Source organism: Tachypleus tridentatus, chromosome 9 (assembly GCF_004210375.1).
Source record: "Tachypleus tridentatus isolate NWPU-2018 chromosome 9, ASM421037v1, whole genome shotgun sequence".
Classification (NCBI taxonomy): Eukaryota; Metazoa; Arthropoda; class Merostomata; order Xiphosura; family Limulidae; genus Tachypleus; species Tachypleus tridentatus.
The window spans coordinates 129,558,010-129,579,560 of record NC_134833.1 but is presented as its reverse complement, the minus strand read 5'-3'; the positions used below and the strand labels follow the sequence as shown (position 1 = coordinate 129,579,560).

The 21,551-nt window shown below is 32.5% G+C and overlaps 2 long non-coding RNA genes across 4 annotated transcripts in view; one reads left to right on the top strand and one right to left on the bottom strand.

Moving 5' to 3' along the window:
• The window catches only part of LOC143226364 (uncharacterized), a 70,439-nt gene that overhangs the window by 4,790 nt on the left and 44,098 nt on the right, over window positions 1–21,551 (bottom strand). Inside the window, exons 2-5 of one of the 3 annotated variants that reach the window (XR_013014566.1) lie at window positions 17,886–17,976; window positions 17,125–17,159; window positions 15,474–15,572; window positions 9,374–9,557 (exon numbers count right to left, since the gene is read on the bottom strand). This is a non-coding gene — a long non-coding RNA (uncharacterized LOC143226364). Of the gene's footprint in view, window positions 1–9,373; window positions 9,558–15,473; window positions 15,576–17,124; window positions 17,160–17,885; window positions 17,977–21,551 lie in introns of all 3 variants that reach the window. The other 2 variants (XR_013014565.1, XR_013014567.1) reach the window with 2 other exon arrangements.
• LOC143226365 (uncharacterized) lies at window positions 808–17,097 on the top strand. Its single transcript, XR_013014568.1, has 4 exons — window positions 808–900; window positions 7,875–7,963; window positions 13,220–13,360; window positions 16,485–17,097. It is a non-coding gene; the product is annotated as an uncharacterized LOC143226365 (long non-coding RNA).

Sequence of the window (21,551 nt, the reverse complement as noted above, 5' to 3'; positions counted from 1 at the left end):
TAAGATTTACTTAATCAAACAAATTTATCTGTGATATAAGAAATATTAATTTGAAACTCTTCTTGATACATATTTTCTCAAAAATACATTTCTGCACATCACGAAAGTCGAAACCCGATTTTTAGCGTTAAAAGAACAATGATTTGCAGTTGAGTCCTCATTTCGAGCTGGCTAGTTACTTTTATTTGCTGATAATACAAAGGGTAGATTTTTCACTATTCTCAAGAAGTACTTTTTGTAATATTAAGTTCTTTCATTCATTCTATATTCAGTGAACATGGAACTTAATGTTTTATTAATAGTTTGAGAAACTCAGTACGTATGTATGCAGTATTTCTGAAACACTTCGTCGAGTTATCTATAAATTATTATCGTTGTTGTAGACGGTTTCATGTTGTGGTCCTATAAAATTTATACTATTAAAATATTTAAGTTACACACTTCGTTTATGACGTCATGCCAACTTTTGTTAATATCACTATAATATATTGACTTCCCTCATGCTCAATAATGTTAATTTACTTTAAAACTTCGATTTTAAGAAATGTTAACTTTTATTTTAACAGAACAATATATACATTTTCCCCTATTAATATATTTTATTAGTTCACGAACATTTCCAATAAATAGCATAGAAAAGTTGTACCATACGTATTTTTACTTCTTTTATCTATAATTACATTTTACTAACTCACTGCACGATTAAATAAAATTCTTGAAACACTAACAGATTATGTTAAAAGCTCTCATATATTATCCAGTGTAAACTCACTATCGCGAGAGTTTTCACTTTGCGAGCTGTATGTTTCCAAATGGTATGTAAGAGTCAGTGGTGTAGCGTTAAATTTTATAGTGCTGGAACCCTGCTAAATTAGACAGATGTGTGACGTCATGATAAGGGTAAATATTTCGTATTCAGAACTTAATGTCCATTTTAAATAAAGAGAATGTTTGAAGCACAAATTATTTAAGATTACTTTGACGAGTAATAACTGGAGTACGTATATATCACAGGGGGAAACGCGCAACTCACCTTTCTTTAAATTGAACAGCAAGTTAACAACAAAAACATCTATTCCATCGATACGATACTTTTGTTTCTTTCAAATTCAATTATAACAACAACAGTTTACAAGTATCTTTAATAACTTTTATAGTGCTTTACGTATCTACTGTTTTGCTAATTCGAATAACTGAGATCAGTAATCTCAAATGTATATTAATTAAACGCCTTTTTGAAATATGTACGTTTTAAGTACGTAAAGTACTAAGCCTTTTAACACCATACCTGTGTATTACAATTAAAAATCACATTTTAACCCTCTGACAGTTAGTCATAAAAAGTAGTGATCGCACGGTGCCTGACGCCAGCTCGTAAGAGAGAGTGATAGAATGTGTGCTAGAAAGTCCGAGAGAGCTCTACCAGTAGGCACTGAAGATTACAAATTACCAGAGTGCCCCCTGACACTTCGGAAGTTTGGTTATAAAAAGATATATATTAATTTCGGGTGTTAACTGTGTAATATAGTTTTATACGCATTTTTATAATTTTTGAAACGTTGAGCTCCAGTTCCTATTTTAAATGTTGAAGCAGTGCTTCAGTGGACTCTGATAGCATTATATCTTTGGTAAAGATTCCGCCCACGCGAGAACGATCTTCCAGGTCCTGTACTGCTCTTGGAGCTTCTTCCTGCATCATTAACAGTACTCGTTTAGAAGGTAACAAAACGAGAATTGTTATTTTAACAAGATTCTACGAAAAAACAGCAATGTCACACTTAGAGACAAATTTTGACAAACATTCTACAAAGTTTTTACTGTATATAGATGGGAAATTTCAAGACTGCATTTAATTAGAACAGAGCACATAAAAGTACGTTGGAGTAGTCAACTTCAAATCCTTGTTTATTATCGTATTGAAACTGCATCAGGAAATATAACCAGCTTAATCACTATAATATTTTGGGTTGAAGGACTCTCCTTCGCAACTATAGTGGTCACTCTGAGGAGAAAGTCATTGCTTTAGTTTAGTTTGAGATGTGGTTTCTGAGCCCGTTGTTGCACGAAATGCTCACTTTATCGAGTTTTCTTTTTTGCTTCTGTTGAAAATGTAGAAAGTCATATCTAACAACGACAAAGAAAAAAAAATCAAAGTAAATTTGAATGTTTATATTAAAACTGTATTAATAAAGTTCGCCAAAAGTCTGAGACTTTGTTGAAATGATAATTTGTTTTTTAATGTAAAATTTTTGTTTTATTAGTATGGCTTTCTAATGTAATAATAGTATAAAATGTTATACGTAGCTAAGGTTTATTCATTTGTATTTCAGGACATATACGCAGTTGTATGTTTTAATATAATTTTCATATTGAAATCATCGTATTAATTAATTTATGTTCGATTTTAAGCAAACTACTTTTGTTCGTATAAATTTTACCCCTGAAAAAATGTCCAATGAAACTTCGAAACCGATTCTGTAAAAAAGAAAAAGAAAAAATGTAAGCCTATTAAATAAATTTTCAGTAAAAGGAAGATTAAACATCTGAACCTAGATTACCTTTTATTATTAGAGTGAAATTCTTTATCATAGTTACTATACATTTAAACAACAACAAAAAATAAACAAGTTGAAGTTTCTAATGAGCTTAATTAATTATTGTAACAACGTTCAGTTTCTATCTGCACTTTAATTTCTTTTCTATTCTGTTTATTTTATATGACTTGAAAGTTATTATTTTGTATGCGCCACGTATGTATATATAATATGTATGTGTGTGTCTACTTACGTATACATATGTTTGTATATATATATATATATATATGAGTGTATGTCTGTGAATATTTTTCTCAATATTTTCTCTTATTTCTCACGACTCGTGCGAAACACACCCTTATGTTTGTACACGTATGAGTTAAGGTACACGCGTTGTTTGCTTTTTACAGTATAAGCAACTCGAGTAAAACCTTGGCGTTGTAAACACAGAAGCTAACGTTCTCCACGTGACAGTCGGAAATTCTATTTATTCACTCCGATAAATCAACATGATATGATAAATGTAGAAATAATCCAAGCCTGTGCGTGTAACGAGTGACACAGCACTATACAGCTGAAATTCATTGATCTGTCTGATGTCACGTACTAATATTTAGATGAAACAGCTTATCTTGTGACCTATTTCACCTCTGTGTTTCGGTTTCAGTTTGATCTCATTAGTTACTGAAAAGAAAAACAAGACAAAACACTACGAATCTGTATTATTCTGCTGAATTATAAGTAAATTATACCTGAATAACATTTTAGTAGTTGTGCACAGATACACATTCAAGTCGCGGTTAAGATGGCTATTATTTGTTATTTTTTGAATTTCGCGCAAAGCTACTCAAAGGCTACCTGAGCTAGCCGTCCCTAATTTAGCATTGTAAGATTTAGCATTGGGAAGGCAGCTAGTCATCACGACCCACTGCCTACTCTTGGGCTACTCTTTTACCAACGAATAGTGGGATTGACCATCATATTATAACGCCCCCATGGCTGAAAGGGTGAGCATCGTTAGTGCGACCGGGATTCGAACCCGCGACCCTCGGATTACGAGTCGAACGCCTTAACCCACGTGGCAATGCCGGGCCTCTTAAACTGGCAATAGCAAAGCAAATAACATTGTATGATACACGTAACAATCAGGCTAATGTATCAGCCATTTCAGTTAACTTAAATCGACATATAGTACGACTGTCTTTACCTACTACAAAACAAAAAGCTAACCGCCACAACAATTTTATTGAAACAAGCTGACCTAACACAAAACAAAGATACCTATTTCATTTCTCCAGTAATCTCCTCATATGTCATTATGTTTTTCTTCATGTTTTAGTACTACTTAATTTGAACTTTAAATACAGAAAATACCTTAATAAACACTCCTATTAATTTAGACAAAGAGTTTGGGAGAACGGCTTATACTCTATTTATAACATGTACTTAGGCTACACAAATACATAGGTATTATAAATCACACTTTTAATCTATATACATGCTTACATATTAATAACCTTATGTAAAGATCTCATATGTATAGGCCCGGCATGGCCAGGTGGTTAAAGCGTTCGACTCCAATCATGCTCACCTTTTCAGCCCTGGGAGTGTTATAACGTGACGGTCAATTCCACTATTCGTTGGTAAAAGAGTAGCCCAAGAGTTGGCGGTAGCTGGTGATGATTGCCTGCCTTCCCTCTAGTCTTACACTGCTAAATTAAGAACGGCTAGCACAGATAGCCTTCGTGTAGGTTTGCGCGAAATTAAAAAACAAACAAACAAGTCATACGTATGTATATATTAATAACTCTACTTTTAGACCTTATGCATACATATACGTACAAATCTATTTACATCCATACTTTCAAGCTTATATATTGAAAATAATACTTTTCACTTATATCCGTGTACGCATACATACGTGATATTGAAATAAACATTGCGCTTTTCAGCCGAGTTCTTTATTATTTTAGAAGGATTTCGGATTTATAACAATTTCTATATAAGTTTCAGAAATTGAGACAAATGCATGATTGGTAAAACAAAACATTCTCTTTACAAGCGTTTTCTTGAAGTGAAATTAAATAATAAGATAAGACTTATGAAGACTAATTGTTTGCAATTATGTAAATTTCTCTCCACTCAGTGAAGTTTGGTAAATCTTGTTATGTATGATTTTGATTTAGATGTAACATGCTACCTTAACTCAAGAGCACCTTTCACAAGCTGTAATACATCAGATCAAAAGTTTGTTGTTTTAAAGAAAAGTCGACAACTTAAATCGCGTTGAATTTCACCATGAAAGTAACTCGAAATAGATTAAATGCAATACATATTGTAAATTTTATGGTTTTCAAAGATATATTTAACGTCATACTGAATTGCTCAAAGCTGGCTAACTGACATCATAGTTATTAAAATTAGCTTGCAAGTATTATAAGTTCATTATTCTATGTCAATGTCGCTAAAGCACAACTCAAGATCACTAGATAACAGAATATCCATATGGATTAGGGAATGATTTGGTGGTCCACATGATCGTCTTCCATCTCTGATAAATTTCATTCTGTCTTTCTTAGTTTATGCCTACAACGATTGGCAAAAAATGTTGGTTAAAACCTAGATCTTTCTGTTATGAGTTCATAATTTAAATAGTATAATCAGCAGCGGATGTGAGATTTTGTGTGGGTCCTACATCCCATTTAATTTGGCCCGGCATGGCCAGGTGGGTTAAGGCGTTCGACTCGTGATTTGAGGGTTGTGAGTTCGAACCCTGTCGCGTCCATACGTGCTCGACCTTTCAGCTGTGGGGGCGTTATAATATGATCTGTTAATCCCACTATTCGTTGGTAAAAAAGTAGTCCAAGAGTTAGCGGTGGGTGGTGATGACTTGCTGCTTTCCCTCTAGTCTTACACTGCTATATTAGGAACGGCTAGCGCAGATAGTCCTCGTGTAGCTTTGCGCAAAATTTCAAAAACAAACAAACCCACGTAATTTTACATAGAATAAAATTATTAACGGGCCTTGGGGATAAGCCCCCACTAACCCTTACCTAAATACGTCGCTGAGTATATCTTGAGTTACTTTTCATTAGATACGTTTTATACAACAAAGAATCGAATTGATTTAAAATGCTTCAATGTTATAATGTAATAACTACTATCTCCTTCTTATTAAGAGGCAGAAATTTCTAAAGATGTTATATAAAAAAAAGATTTTCATGGATGTAAGTAATGTTCATCCCTGCTGATAATTTCCTTGAAAAAGTAAGTTTGCTACCGATTAGAAGATTGGGAATGTATAAATACCTCCTCTGTTGTTGAATGATCAGTTTTAATTTACGATAGAATATTGTCAATATGACAAAAATCAGTATTTCCGATTATTGTTTTATTCAGCAATATAGATTTATTAATACAGAAAATGATATCATAACTACACTCTCGTTATTGCAAATCGTCGCTTAGCAACAAAACTATCAACGAATATTTTTATTCCAAATTTGGTGTTTATTTTGAATGCTCAATTTTTATGTTGATTTGTTAGAAAGGTTTGTTTTTATTCTTTAATTTTGATAACTTCGGAAACATAACAGCAAAATAGTTTAATTTAAAAGTCTTATGACAATGAGTTGTAAACAAATGTAAAATAAAATTTACCAAGTAGTATTTCAGCTAAGCCTTACGTTACGTTTATGTATTAGAGCTAGTATAATTGATACTTGTTATTAGGCCTAATACTTAAAATTAGGCCTTCTATTATTAATGTATAAAGTCAGTGTTTGAAAAAAGGTTTAGATGTGAATAAATGTTACTTTGGTACTTTAGCACATATATTAACTACTTGGCCTTAAAATATAAAGAAAAATAAATGTTTAAAAATGTATTTCAGAACAACTGGTATGGGTTTTAACTTGAAGATGACTTAGGAAGGTCGAAACATTGTTCTATACTTTATTAGTAAACGTTTTAATACCCTTATCAGCCATTCTGAGATACATATTTATATCAAGTGGGTTTCTCGTCATCAAGAATCAGAAAATAAACGTTTATTTCTACCAAATATATTTATCATAAGTACAGTCCCATGAGTTGAACATTTGTGTTCGAGTTTAAAAAGTTTTAAGTGGTGAATAAATGTTAGTAAATAAATATTTAAATATTTTAACATATATTATCTACTTGGCCCTAAAACATAAAGAAAAAAATATTTTATTTCTACCAAATAATTTTTTTATCTATTGTACATTCGAAAGAAACGTGAATCTGCGTCAGAATGTCGGCACTATGTTTTCTACTTCCTGACCTAAAATACAATGAAAAGAATAAAGACTGTTGTTAAGTTTCATTCAGGGTGTATACGCACTTTTGTTCGCGATAACATTTCATTTTGTTTCTGCATAGTTTTGCTAAAAATGTGGCAATTAAAGAATTACTTTGAGACTGATGAAATAAGTGAAAGGTAGGTGCATTTTGCAGGTGTAGACAAATTCATTTTGTTTAAATTCTGCAATTTTCTTTAATCATTCAACAATGGTCTTCCGTCATTTTGGGGGGAATTTTATAATAATTAACAGCGTTTATCCCTTGATATAGATAAGAATTAACAGTTTATTTTGAATTACCTAGCGTAAGTTTTGTGAAACAAAGCTAAATATATATTTATAATTAAAGGATAGATTCTGTGTGTTTAGCATTAAGTTAAACAATGAACTGTCTGGGCTATGCCAACTACGGGTAGTTGGAAGCCTTCAGACTTATCACTGAACCAATGCCAGCAATTAAAGGATAATATCTGTAGTTTTATTTCTGTATCGATAATGTATTAACCATCAATGAGTTATTAAGTGCCAAGTTATAAGATAATGTAGCATTTGTAATTAATGATGTTTTTATATTTCATTTAACTTTACTTTGTTTTTCTAGTGATTTAGACTGAACAAAGGGAAAATGGAAGACTTACAGAAATAAGGGAAAACTCAATTGTTGATTTAATACAGTCTGATGGTTATAGGATTTAATATTCTTGGTATATACGTATAACGTTGTTTTTAAGTTGTATATTATTTTTAATTGTTTTTGTTCTGATGTACAGCTATGATACTAAAATTCAATAAAGTAAATACGTGCAAACACAGTGATGCACTCAACTCGATGATTTAATAAAGCCTAATGGTTAAAGGATTTTTTTAGGTGTTCATTTATAGAGTTGTATTCATGAATTTATGTTATATAAATTATTTCATTTAAATCCTATATGATATTTATTTTAGTTTTGACCTGTAGATGATCTTATTTTTTATTTTCCGACACTTTGTCAATTTTGTAACTTATTTATAGCTGACAGAGTTCAGTGACATGATGTTTCGAATCTCGGATCTTCCGACACGCTGATCACTAAGCTAGGATTGGAAAGAGATGGAATGACTGTAAGCTACCCAAAATTCGTTTTTTTTTTTATCGAACGTTTGTCTTATATTTCTCTCTTATAGTTTTAGGTTTAAGTGGTTAAAACTAGTTATGTGTTAAATTACCTTATCATGAGAAAAAAAAAAACTAATGATACCCTGGTAAAACTGTACATGCAATTTGTAGAAAGCAAACAAATTGTTTATTTTGAAAAGACGCCTCTTTTATTTCACCTTTAGCATCAAGGTCAGCGAGAGTATTTCAGTGTCACTGATAGATGACATAAACATGTTGTGACACACTAAGATGTCTGGTGTTACTATCTACCCATTTCAAAGTATTTGAGGATTCTCTAAAGGTGATGTAAGAGATAAATCAAAGCCGTAGTTCTGTCTTTCTATAAAAACCCAGCAAACATTGGCTAATTTGGTTTATTACAGTAGTCGCTTTTTAGTTCATACAGATTTGGTTATCTGTTACATCAGGATTGCAATATAACTTTTATCACAATGCCGTCTTTATACAGTGCACTTCCGGCGGAAACTCCAGAATCCTTGAAACATGATACAAGTTTCTGTAGTATCTTGATATGGCTATCACGCAGGTTGTGGATGATATTATCATTATCGAAAAGTAAAAAAAAAGATAATTCTAACGACATGTGTTTTAGAATTATCTTAGATTCTCTACATGGACGATATTATACGAGCATTTTAGTGATAATATGTCTTATCCACCCCCACACTCCTTATAACTTATTTGTTTCGAGATTCACAAACAAGATTGGAGATACTGCTTCCATTGAAGAGGTACTTGAAAACGATAATAAAACGACAAAGATAAAGCTTACACATTTAACCAACGCTTAAGTTTGTGGTATTTCATGCTGTGACTCAAGGTAACTTTTATCATTTCGCTGTAAAATATGCCTTGGTCTGTCTGGCACTAGCTTTTCATGTAAAAGGATATAACCATGCTTGAAATTTTGATTTTCTAGAATAACGAAAGACAAGTATGTTGAAAACATTATTTTTTGCTTTACCACTAGAAAATCCAATATTCATGCCATTTTTGGATTGTTTCTTCTCCACTAGTTTCTAAATAGATAGAAATTTGACGACAAATTAAAGCAGTATGTTCTTTTTCATCGTATGTTAATGAAAACCATTATGAGCTTATGGTGATATATTAACGACTTCTTTAAACAGACTAGAGGAATTTAAAAATGCTACAAATACACAAGAAATACAATATTGTTTTTTTTACACGATAACGTGCATTTTAATACATTTGTATAGGTGTGCGCCAATTGTGTAGAAAATCAGTGGGAAAAGAGTATGACTTATTTGTACAACATTATGTAACATAATATTTATATGTATTTACATACAATATTTTGATTGAATATTTCACAGTAGTGTTTGTCTTACCTTTTTCATTTATACAAATTCATATCTGTTGAATCCATCGAGGGGAATCGAACCTCTGATTTTAGCGTTATGAGCATTTGTACATTTGCGAAACTGAAGCAGTGGTGAATCTACTGTCTACGTAGTTTATAAAGCACAGTGGTATGTCTGCGGACTCGCACCTCTAGAAACCGGGTTTTCATACCTGTGGTGGGCAGAGCATAGATAACCCATTATGTAACTTTGCACTTAATTCTAAAAAAACAAACAGTCTATAAAGTAATTATAAGCCATTTCTATTAACATATGTTTTTATTCCAAGACATAACTAGTTACTAAAAAAATCTAAAGTACAAAGAAGAAAAAAGCCAAATTATAATTTCCAAAAAACACCCCTTTTTACTCGGACGTTTGACATTCTTTGCCCTCACCCCAACCCCATGAGGTTTCTCTCTAGAATGTAATTATATTAGTGTTTTTCATAGGAGAAACAGACATTTTTAACAGAAAAATAGTTTAAACAGGTTATTGTTTCAATGGAACTTTAGTTAGACTAAATACAGTAGGTTTGAGAAAAGGGCGTGACGTTTCAACTTCAGTATAGGGGGCTGAAACTTCACTTCTAACAGTGTGTGTGTGTGTTTTCTTACAGCAAAGCCACATCAGGCTATCAGCTGAGTCTACTTCATTCAACAGACAGTTGCTGTAGATTATAGTTCTCAAACCTTCATAAACAGGTTACTTGGGATTGTATAAAAATATTATTTCTGACATTGATCGCCAGGGGTATTCCTCTAAGGGAATATTCACACTACATTTCTCTACTGGATACTTTTTATCAATTAACTTTGATTTCCATTTATTTTCGAAGCGTGCCACACGATGTTTAATTTGAATAATTTCATATTGAATACCCTTGTACTCTTTCATTTAGTGGTTTATTTGTATGTTTATTTTCTCTCTAGCAGCCAAACCTTTGAATTATTAATTTCTTAAATATTTCACACGTATTTTTTATCACTTGAAAATGGATCTTTTACATTTTGCTTTGCCCTAAAACTAATCTCCGGCTTGGTTACAGTGCCCATCTAAACCACCATGATGTACACCCAGCCTTCCTGTTGCTGTATTAGTTTCTAGCTACCACGTTATATGTCAAGCTTTTCTATTCCTATAAAGCCTACTTACACTGCTCAAAACAAAGGTAAAGAAAAACTTCAAGCTGAGTGGGTACGAATGTTATTTACAACCACTTTTATTACAAAACAACTTTAAAACTCAAATATAATAACAGACATGAGTGTTACACATATAGCATCAGAGAAAGACAGTTGACGAAACCAAAGTTTTTATTGACTGATGATGATCTAACAATATACCAACAAATCAGCATTTCTAACACTTCATATAGTCTCGTAGCTTAGGTAAAGAATTTTAAATATAAGGATTTGTACATATTTCGATTGTTCGACTTCGGGGTATGTTAGTGAAGGACAACTCTATACCAAAGTTGGTGTATAACACTTTATAATTCAATTGTGTTCTGAGTTGGAAAACAATAACAAAGAGAGAGTCAGTAGTTTAAAAATCATCCAGGAAACATAATAAGTATAAATTGACCTGGGTGTGTTCAATAACACCGCAGTTTTGTTTCACACGAACTAACATGAATAAACTTGGTAAATCCTTTTAATGTGTAATATGTAGTGAAATGAAATGTAGCTATTATATATACAAATCAGCATCTGAACAAAAACGATTTAGTCAAAATTATGTAACGTTTCTATAACAACAATATTTCGTGTGTTTTTTTTACATTGTAGTGCTTTTTTATATTGTATTTGAATACTCTGAAATACGATAGCACATTTCGTAATACCTGGTCGACAAGAAAACATTTTGGAATGCCATAGTGAAAGGAATACAAGCTGAGTCATCATTTTATCTTCTAAACATGTTAATCAACTTACATTTCATATGTCATATTCCCAGATAGCCGAACGACGTGGTGTTTACATAGAACCCACATAAACTTGTCAGTAGTTAAATCAGTCTTTTAGAATTAACTTCATGTATTACGTTTGACAGCTGCCTACAGATCATTTTAGAAAGAATTTAAATGCGTATGCAATTATTCTCCTGATAATAGCGAAACCTGAAAAAAGTTGACGCATATGAGAACAAATAATGTATTAATAATATTATAATATGTGTGTGGGAATCAACTGTCTGTATTAAGGCTTATTCATCCATTCCTCTACCGGGAATTCGCTTGAACTAATAAAATTGTCTTGCGATTAGCAACCAAATGTCTTCTAAAGATCTAGCTATTACTCATTTCTCTTCACAAGGTGTGCTTTGATAAGTAAAATATTTGAATGGTTATCAAATAAAAATCCTATGTAAAGTTAATTGAACTTCTTAGTAGCTCTTTCTTCTGTATTAAATGCGGTAACTTCATTTATTTGTGCTTAGGGGTACATACTCAAATCACATAAGTATTAAGTTTGGAAAGGTATTTTTAAATTGAAAAAACTTTAATGCGTAGATGTGAATAGGTGTAGTAGTTCAAGTGGTTAAAAATACCATACTAGTTAAGATAGTTAACTTCTTAACTCACTCGCTTGGACATCATCGGAATTTAGGTCCTGTGTAGACCTGGGAGGGTCAGGTGCTTGTTTGACCTATTCCTCTCTCCTTGAATATTATTTTAATTGAGGTTTATAGAGTTTTGTTTTGTTTACCCTCTTCTTTTCGCCCCATGTCCATGAGTGTTATCTTTATAGCCGGTATAGGTGAAGCTCTGAAGTGGGATATCTTTCATTGTTACTTGGTTTCAGTTATTTTAAAATTGATTTCCTGGTATATGGATGCAGGAATAAGTGTATTATGATGTGTTGATTAACATATATAAGGTGTTGTCTAGCTATCTCTATTGATACTGTGAAACTATCAGACTGCTAAAGGAGTCATTTGATATCCAAAAGGTTCCGGGCTCAAACCATATTCTATGAAGTAGAAAATAAAACTTGAATATTACAGAAAAACTGACTTCTGAGTAATGGTAGTCCTACGCCCTCAAGATGAGGCCAGAATATGGGTCTACTTTATGAGAAGAATAGAATGCGATAGTTCGTAATTTTAAAAAGACAATTACTAGAAATTAAATATTAATTAAACTTTTAATTCAGTTGATAGAATACTTATCTAGAATGTGTGGTACAAAATATCTGTGGCTTTACGTAATATAAAGAAACGTTGATCAAAACCCTATGTAGTATTCACCACGGCTTGTGATCAAACCCGAGACCTCTCTCGTATTAGACCAAGGTCTGACGACTTAAGGGGGTAGGCTACGATTTGTAAAATTTAAAGTTTGAGCCCTGATATCGTGCTAAACACGGTTTACATTCTTAGTTGCAAGGAACATATAACTGTGACGTGTGACATTCGATCTCACTATTTAGCGAAGAGTAACTAAACAGATGAAGAGCGTATCTATCTGGTCAGCAGGTCTAAATAAGCATTGTTATCAGTGTCGTTTGGGTGAGTCCCCGTTCATCAACAAGTATATGTTATATATGTTATACATATCAACAAGTATATGTTATATATGTTATACATATCAACAAGTATATGTTATATATGTTATACATATCAACAAGTATATGTTATATATGTTATACATATCAACAAGTATATGTTATATATGTTATACATATCAACAAGTATATGTTATATATGTTATACATATCAACAAGTATATGTTATATATATCAACAAGTATATGTAATATTATGCCATTTTAAGAAATAGTTTTTTATAAAAACAACTGAGTCAATTTTATCCTTTCTTATATATATACAGACAAGCCAGTTCATACACCTAGAGATTTGATGGAGTCAACTGATGACCCCTCACCTGGAGGTATGGCTACGACTCTGGCTTTTCTCACCCGTAGGGATCTCTGACTGATCGTTTAGCCCATGGATCACTAAGTGCCTTTAGGTAATATCAATGTGCAATATCGATATAACAATAGCTGCTAAATACGTCTTTAAAACTTTAACTGTCTGCACGATTTGCTTGTGACTGATCACGAAGTCTTATTTAAAGTAATACAGTAACGTGTTTGATTTGGCTTTTTCTCAACTATTCCACTGCGTTAGACCAGTGTCAGAAAATAAAATCTCTCATCAGTAACACAGATATAACTTTAACAAAACTAACACCCTCATCAGTAAACACAAAGATAAATTTAACAAAAACCAAACAAACTGATCACCGTTTATTTAGAGAAGTGGATTTATTTTCACGTTATAATATCATTACTGTGTTTGCAGCCGCTAGGATCTGACTTATCTGATAGTAAAAGATATCCAACGTAAATAGCAATATTTCAGTTACAAAACGATGAGTTAACACAAATAGACTAAACCAAACATAGAATTTTAAAAGCTTTGAAATTTTTTATTATTTATGATCAATGGCGTATTAAAGATTTCGCTCAGAAACATTTGAATAGGCTAAGTGCTATTATCCTTCCAATCTGATTATATGGCCAAATGTGTGAATATTTTTTTACATTTATAGTAATAATCCGACAAACGATAGGTTTTCTTTCACAAAAACTTTCACATGAATACACTATAAGCCTCTTAAAGTGTCTCCTAACTAGCCTCTTTATTTTTATTCCCACATACACCTACTTATAGTGTCGACATATTTAAGATATACTAATCATATTATGTTTCAGGTGATTGATTGAATCTTATAAATTGCTACGTGTTATAATTTGTATCGGACGAACATCCACTTTATTATGTTACGTATTACGATTTCAAATAGCGTAAAACTGAGTTAAATTGTAGTTTAGTTTTAGAAGCTAAATAAATGGCATTATGTATACAATTTAGTATATTTGCCAACAAAATTGATATACACACATTTTTCTTTTTAAAACAAATATATTTTAATATTCAAAACGGCCTAGCATGGCCAGGTGGGTTAAGGTGTTCGACTCATAATCTGGGGGTCGCGAGTTCCAATCCCAGTTGCATCAAACATACTCGCCCTTTCAGCCGTGGGGGCGTTATAATATGACGGTCAATTCCATTATTCGTTGGTAAATGAATAGCCCAAGAGTTGGCGGTGGGTAGTGATGATTAGCTGCCTTCCCTCTAGTCTTACACTGAAGTTATATAATATCTTCGTAAAACTACGGACGATCTTAATCCGCTGAAGTTAAATGGTTTATAATGTTCGAAATCTATAAACGTTCCTGGTCAAATATCTGTAGTTTCCCGATTAACAACTACTAACCACAGTTGTGGCTTCTGAGATTTATAGTATACCAACTGTAGCAAACCAATAATATATAACGTTTCTTTGCGTTGCGTTGATAACCTTTTACAAGCTTGAGAGGAGAGTTTCTAGAAAGTTTGGGTAAGGCAACAATACTGACAATCACTAGTGTTTACATATACGCTTTACATTGGTCATTCTTACACTCGAGAATCTTCTACAACTTTAGTAAATAGGAGGGAATGTCGCAATACGTATTTAAAGGCATAAGTTACGTGCATTTCTAAATATATATTTAACTGAATCAAATATAGACATTAAAATAAATACACAATAGTAAATTCATCACAAAATGCAGAGATGTAATAATATGTATACTCCTATCAATGTTTACACGTGCATAAAAATGGATAATCATTAAGCAAGAGCATGTTTATCAAAGACGTCTATCATCAGAGTCTATGTACAGTGTCAGTCGAATTAGATACTTCTGACACTAGGAAAGCTATAATTTTCAACTGCTGTAACAAAGAAATGAAAACGTTGCAACAGAAGTCAAATATCTTCCAGTTCACCGATTATTTTAACTGTGAACTAAAGTCAACAATCTGTAAAAACCTTACTAATACTATCTAATGGATGTATAAAACCTTTCCAAGAACTGTTCATCTCACTTTCTGCCATGAAGGGATAGTTCAGCAGTATTTAGGGAGCAAATTGTGGATAATAGGTAACTGGAACTGTTTGCTTTAGTTTGTAGAGTTGCAATTTACTTTTTTTTTGTTACGAGTACAGAAAATGAAACTTGAAACATTACCCTTTGCTCGTATTCTTCCAACGATTCAAGTTACTGGAAGTAGTTCCACTCACTATCAGGTAGAGTTCCTAATTAAATGGCCAGTCTGTCTTATGCATGCTACTAATGATAACCAGAAAACTTGTATTAGAGTTTAGGAAAATTTGGCACAAGATTAATACATTTAAGTTGTTATAATCTGAGAAAAAGTACGAAATTATTTGTCTTTATTTAACATAGTAGAAATTACTGTTTACAAATTCTAATTCATTCGAAAAGGATATTACTAATTTTTAATTCTTGTAAACAAATTACATTTTTTTCCTGTAAGAAAACATAATTAGGTTAATAAACGCGTGAAAGAAAATATTTTATACAACCTATTATAATAATAATGCTCAGTTCTTGTCTGTCCTGAAAATGTGCGGATGTAAATATCTTTAGTAAACATTTTGTAGAACAACATATTAAAATCTTATCAAATTTTTGAAAATGTTTAACATTAAATTGTGGGATAACAACACAACTTTATTTATTGTAAGTATTAAGTGCAGTAAAATTTCGACCTAACTAAACTAATTGTTAATTTATCTCTCAGTTAAATGTAGGCCGTACTTGAAGAAGGCTTAAGAAAGTAGACATAAACCTCAGTGTCTTTAATTGTAATTATTTCAGAAATCTGATATTTAAAGAAGTATTGTTTGAAGTGTGTTTTCTTAGAGCAAAGCCACATCAGGCTACCTGCTGCACCCACCGAGGGGAATCGAACCCCTGATCTTAGCGTTGTATATCGGGAGACATACGGCTGTACTAGGGCGATGTGGTATTATGAACGTCATAATATCACGTTCGCCTTTTAATTTTTTACTGTGTACAACTCTGTCACACTGCACTTAAAACTTTTTTCTCTCGTTATTGAAGAAAAACAAGTACAATCGATTTAAACTTCATAAAATTTGTTTCAGTTTTAATAACTGATTTCTCATATTTTATCTACACAGATTTCGAAAATAATATTTTTCTATCATGTAGGGCCCGGCATGGCCAAGTGTGTTCAGTCGTTCGACTCGTCATCCGAGGGTCGCAGGTTCGAATCCCGGTCACGCCAAACATGCTCGACCTTACAGCCGTGGGGGCGTTATAATGTGACGGTCAATCCTACTATTCGTTGGTAAAAGAGTTTCTCAAGAGTTGGCGGTGGGTAGTGATGACTAGCTGCCTTCTTTCTAGTCTTACACTGCTAAATTAGGGACGGCTAGCGCAGATAGCCCTCGAGTACCTTTGCGCGAAATTCAAAACAAATAAATAAAATAAATAAATTCTATCATGTAATTTTTTTTTTTACAAATCGGGAAGAAAAAGAATTCTTACCTAGATCGTATTTACCAAAATAAAACAGAATATGTTTGGGTTATTTGCAGGTCCTCTTGTTGCCATAGCGATAATAATTATATTGAAAAGAAAAATTAATGTAAAAGTGCTGGCACAGACAAATACTATCCAGAAATGACACATCATGTGATCTGTTAACCGTTTATATACTAGTGGTGTGTTTTTTGTGGGTTAAAGAACAAATGATAAAACTGTTACGTCGCAATCGATGTTATGGTGAATGATTTTCAAAATTTGAAGCATAAAGAAATGTGAGTAAATTTAAATGAAAATTACTCACCTATCTAAGAGTAGATATGACATTTTGTGTAAAATCTATATGCGATAGAGAAAAATGTATATCATTTTAGGATTCAGCGTATAGGAATTACTGTATAACATGTAAAAATTCAAAACAATAAAACCATCACAAGTCTGCGTTATCACTGTTCGTTTCATTGTAAAATAAATTTCACTTATTTTTGTACGTTCTTATATATATATAATAAATATTCTGATCACTATTTCACGTTCCATTATAAAACAAATACCAATGACCGTTATTCTATTTCTCGATTGCTTGATTTGGTAAACCCAACTTTTTATTTTTCTTCAAATATTTACATCCATAACTCGTTTGAAATTTTTGTATTTTATTAGTTTATTATACAGTTGTAGAGATATTTTAATTTATTATAACTTGTGACCATATATTTATTTTGAATACTTTTGCTTGCCCTACTTCCAAACTGACTGTTTTCAACTATCGTGTTTCATTGAATAAAACAAGATGTCAAAACTCTAAATTGTTAATCTTTTAAACAAGTTTCTTTTTAAACCAGCAAGAGTGAATGTATATATATTTACTAGTTTCAATTTGTGAAGAACGTTTTTGTTTTCTGTTGAATATTTAATTTTTTAAAATCAAAATCATTAAAATATGACGTAATATTTAGAGGAACAAGAAGAGATTTGTTAGTCCATTGAGGCTGTCTCATTCACTTAAGAAGAAAAAGAAACTCAAATCCAGCCATGATAATTTAAATATTTGTAGTAACTCACCTTAAAATCTGTTAAGTTTATTACGTCCACCATTTTCTGAAGTCAACCCATTCCAAAGGCCAACCATCCTCTTGTAAAGAATAAATCTACGCTGCATTTTTGTGAAAGTAAATAAAATCTTTAACACTGTCATTTGTAAATTGAATAAAAATACACGTGTTTAGAAAGTAAATAATATATTAAAATAATATTAAACATTATTGAAATTTTATTGTTAGGAAAAATCAGACCAACAAGACTAAAGTAATAGAATGTTTAAAACAATAAGTAAACTATTAGCATTGTTGGATTTAGAATAGAATAAGTTACTTATCGAAAACATTTATTCATTTTTGTATTGGTAAGTATTTTCCATCATATTAGGCTTGGCATGGCCAGTTGGGTTAAGGCGTTCGACTTGTAATCTGAGGGTCGCGGGTTCGAATCCCCGTCGCACCAAACATACTCGCCCTTTCAGCCGTGGGGACGTTAAAATGCGACGGTCAATCTCACTATTCGTTGGCAAAAGAGTAGCCCAAAAGTTGAAGATTGGTGGTGATGACTAGCTGTCTTCCCTCTAGTCTTACACTGCTGCATTAGGGACGGCTAGCGCAAATAGCCCTCGAGTAGCTTTGTGCGAAATTCAAAAAACAAACAAATAACCTCAGCTGTATTAGTATAAACATGAATAGTATTCAAAACAAACAAACCAAACCAATCCATCGTATTATATCCATACATACATAAAGCAATGTCTGACTTTTTATCGCAATCCTTATAATTATGGACAGAGACTTAGTCAAAGTTTAAGATATTAACATCTTTAAAATGTCGTTAAAGTCTCTAAATTAAAGAACAACCTTTGTATGTTTTCAATTTAGCTTATTTTTCTCGATTAAAATAGATTTTTCTAAATTTTTGTGTCCAAAAAATTATGACATTTAGGTAAGATCTCGAATTCCGATAAGTTTGTTTGTTTGTTTTTGTTTTTTGAATTTCGCGCAAAGCTACTCAAGGGCTATCTGCGCTAGCCGTCCCTAATGTAGCAGTGTAAGACTAGAGGGAAGGTAACTAGTTATCACCACCCATCACCAACTCTTTTATCAACGAACAGTGGGATTGACCGTCACATTATAACGCTCTCACGGCTGAAAGGGCGAACATGTTTAGTACGATGGGGATTCGAACCCGCGACCCTCAGATTACGAGTCGACCATCTTAACCCACCTGGCCATGCTGGGCCGTTCCAATAAGATAGTATCTGCTTCTGGCAGGCCATGTTCTTTTCCATAATGTTCTGCAATAGCATTGTTTGTAATGAGGTTTTGAATGTCACGCAAATGTCCAGATATTCTGTCGTGTACGGGTCAGTAAGTTTCTCCTATATACGTATTAAAGTATCTGCTACAAGTTGCTTCATAAACAACGTTTTTCCTATGGCATCCATAAAGAAACACAATGTATGAAAAATAACTAAAGATTCTAAATATGGACTACATGGTAGTCAACTCCTTCACTCCTCAAAATTTTATTTGTGTTCTTTGGCTACACTATTCTCGCCACTAAACAGGAAATCAGTGTACATCATTACTATCAGTTTTCTTAATAATCTTTAACACATCAATTCAATCTCCTCTGAATCTTCTACTCCCTCCCCTTAGTTTGAAATGAAACAATTTCAGAGATCGTAAGTTGTCCTCGTATAACAACCTTTCCATCTCAAGTATTATCCTAGTAGCCCTACTTTGAACGCTGTTCAAAAATTTGATACCCTTAAGGTAATGAGCCCATAACTGAACATAAGTAACCTGTACGGTAAAATTATAATATATTTTGATTTGTATTCAATATCCTACAGACACAGTCTAAAGTCCTACTTACTCTACCACTAGAAACAGCTTGGTGCTTCAATGCCATAAATGACTAACCAATCAGAATACCAAGATCTTAAGAGACTAATCAACCAGAACACCAAGATATTTTTTCTTTCATAGTACTTCCTTGGTTATTACCATCAAAGTTTCTTGTAATTCAGATTATAACAGTTTAAATAATCTTTTAACATGCAAGTTCATGTTTTGCCAATAAATGTTTTATGTATATGAGCACGTAATAAAGTTGATAATTTTGAAATGACCAATTTCAAATGAATTTATTCAAAAATGACTGAACATTACTATTTGTTGCTTTAATGTTACCCTCCTTCTGTTAAATCAATATCTGAATAAAGTTTTTGCTTACCTTATTATAATGCATTTCTTTACTGATTTAGTTCAAAGGGCAAATATTTCGTGCCAAGCTCAACTTCATTGAATTATTTCAGACATTAGAATTCTTACAGGGACATTAAATATCTAACCAGTGTAAGGCTAACCACGAAAGACGTCTTTAGGTTAAGCGATGTGCAACCGTTTATTTGGTTGTTTTAAAATTTTGCGCAAAGTTGCACGAGGACTATCTGCGCCAGCTGTCCCTAATTTACCCGTTTAAGAATACAGGAAAGGCAGCTCGTTATTGCCACCCACCGCCAACTTTTGGGCTACTCTTTTTACCAACAAATAGTGGGATTGACCGTTAAATTATAACGCCCTTTTATCCTATTCATTGGTAAGAGAGTAGCCCAAAAGTTGGTGTGACGAGGATTCGAATCCGCGACCCTCAGCTTAGAAATTGAGCACCTTAAACACCTCTCCCTGCCGGGCCTCAGGTGCATCTCTATCAATTTAGAATTAATTTGCTCGTCATGTATTTGGATCGTCGATAAAATATTCAGTTCTTGACTGGATATAAACTCAGTATAGTTTGTAAAGCTCTTGCATATAAACATACATTTGTAATAACTATTTATAATAAACGTTATTCTAAATTGTATTGTTTTTTATCTTTGCATATTAAAATATATTTGCTTTAAAGAAGGAAATTGTGTGTATCAATCTTGTTGGCAAATAGCTTAAACTTGATATATATTAACATTTTATTAACTTCTAGATTCAAATTTGAATTTCCAGTTATTTGAGATAGTAATACGTAATGTACATAACGTAGCAAATCGGAAACACGTCCGAAGAAATAATAATAACGCGTAATACCGTCGTAAACTATTCGTCATCGACTCATTTATGTGATGATCATAAACTTGTCAACTGTGAATAAATTGCATAAAACTATCTTAATAATTATCTTAGGCGATTTGTCACGTAGTAAATATAAAAACATCTACGACTGTTGTGTTAGCATGTCAAGGGTAACGAACAGAAGGTGTGTGTGCTTTCTTGTAGCAATGCCAAAGCGGACTATGTGCCGTGTCCATCGAAAGGAATCGAACCCGGATTTTAGGGTTGGAAATTTCAAGACATTCCTAACATAAAATAACAGTTTTCATGAACTTTTACATAAATGTTATTTAACACTTTTGGAACCTTAGGGCCTAAGGTGCTCCAGTTTCAAAGTATAATCATTGTATTGATCGGAAAATCTCATTAAAAATAATTTAATATCAGTAGCTAAATTACGGTGTTAGAATATTGTTTGTTTGTGTTTGAATTTCACGCAAGTCTTACACGCGGACTATCTACGTTAGCCGTCCCTATATTAACAGTGTAAGACTATAGAGAAGGCAGCTAGCCATCACTACCCACCGCCAACTCTTAAGCTGCTCTTCCACCAACGAAAAGTGGAATTAACCGC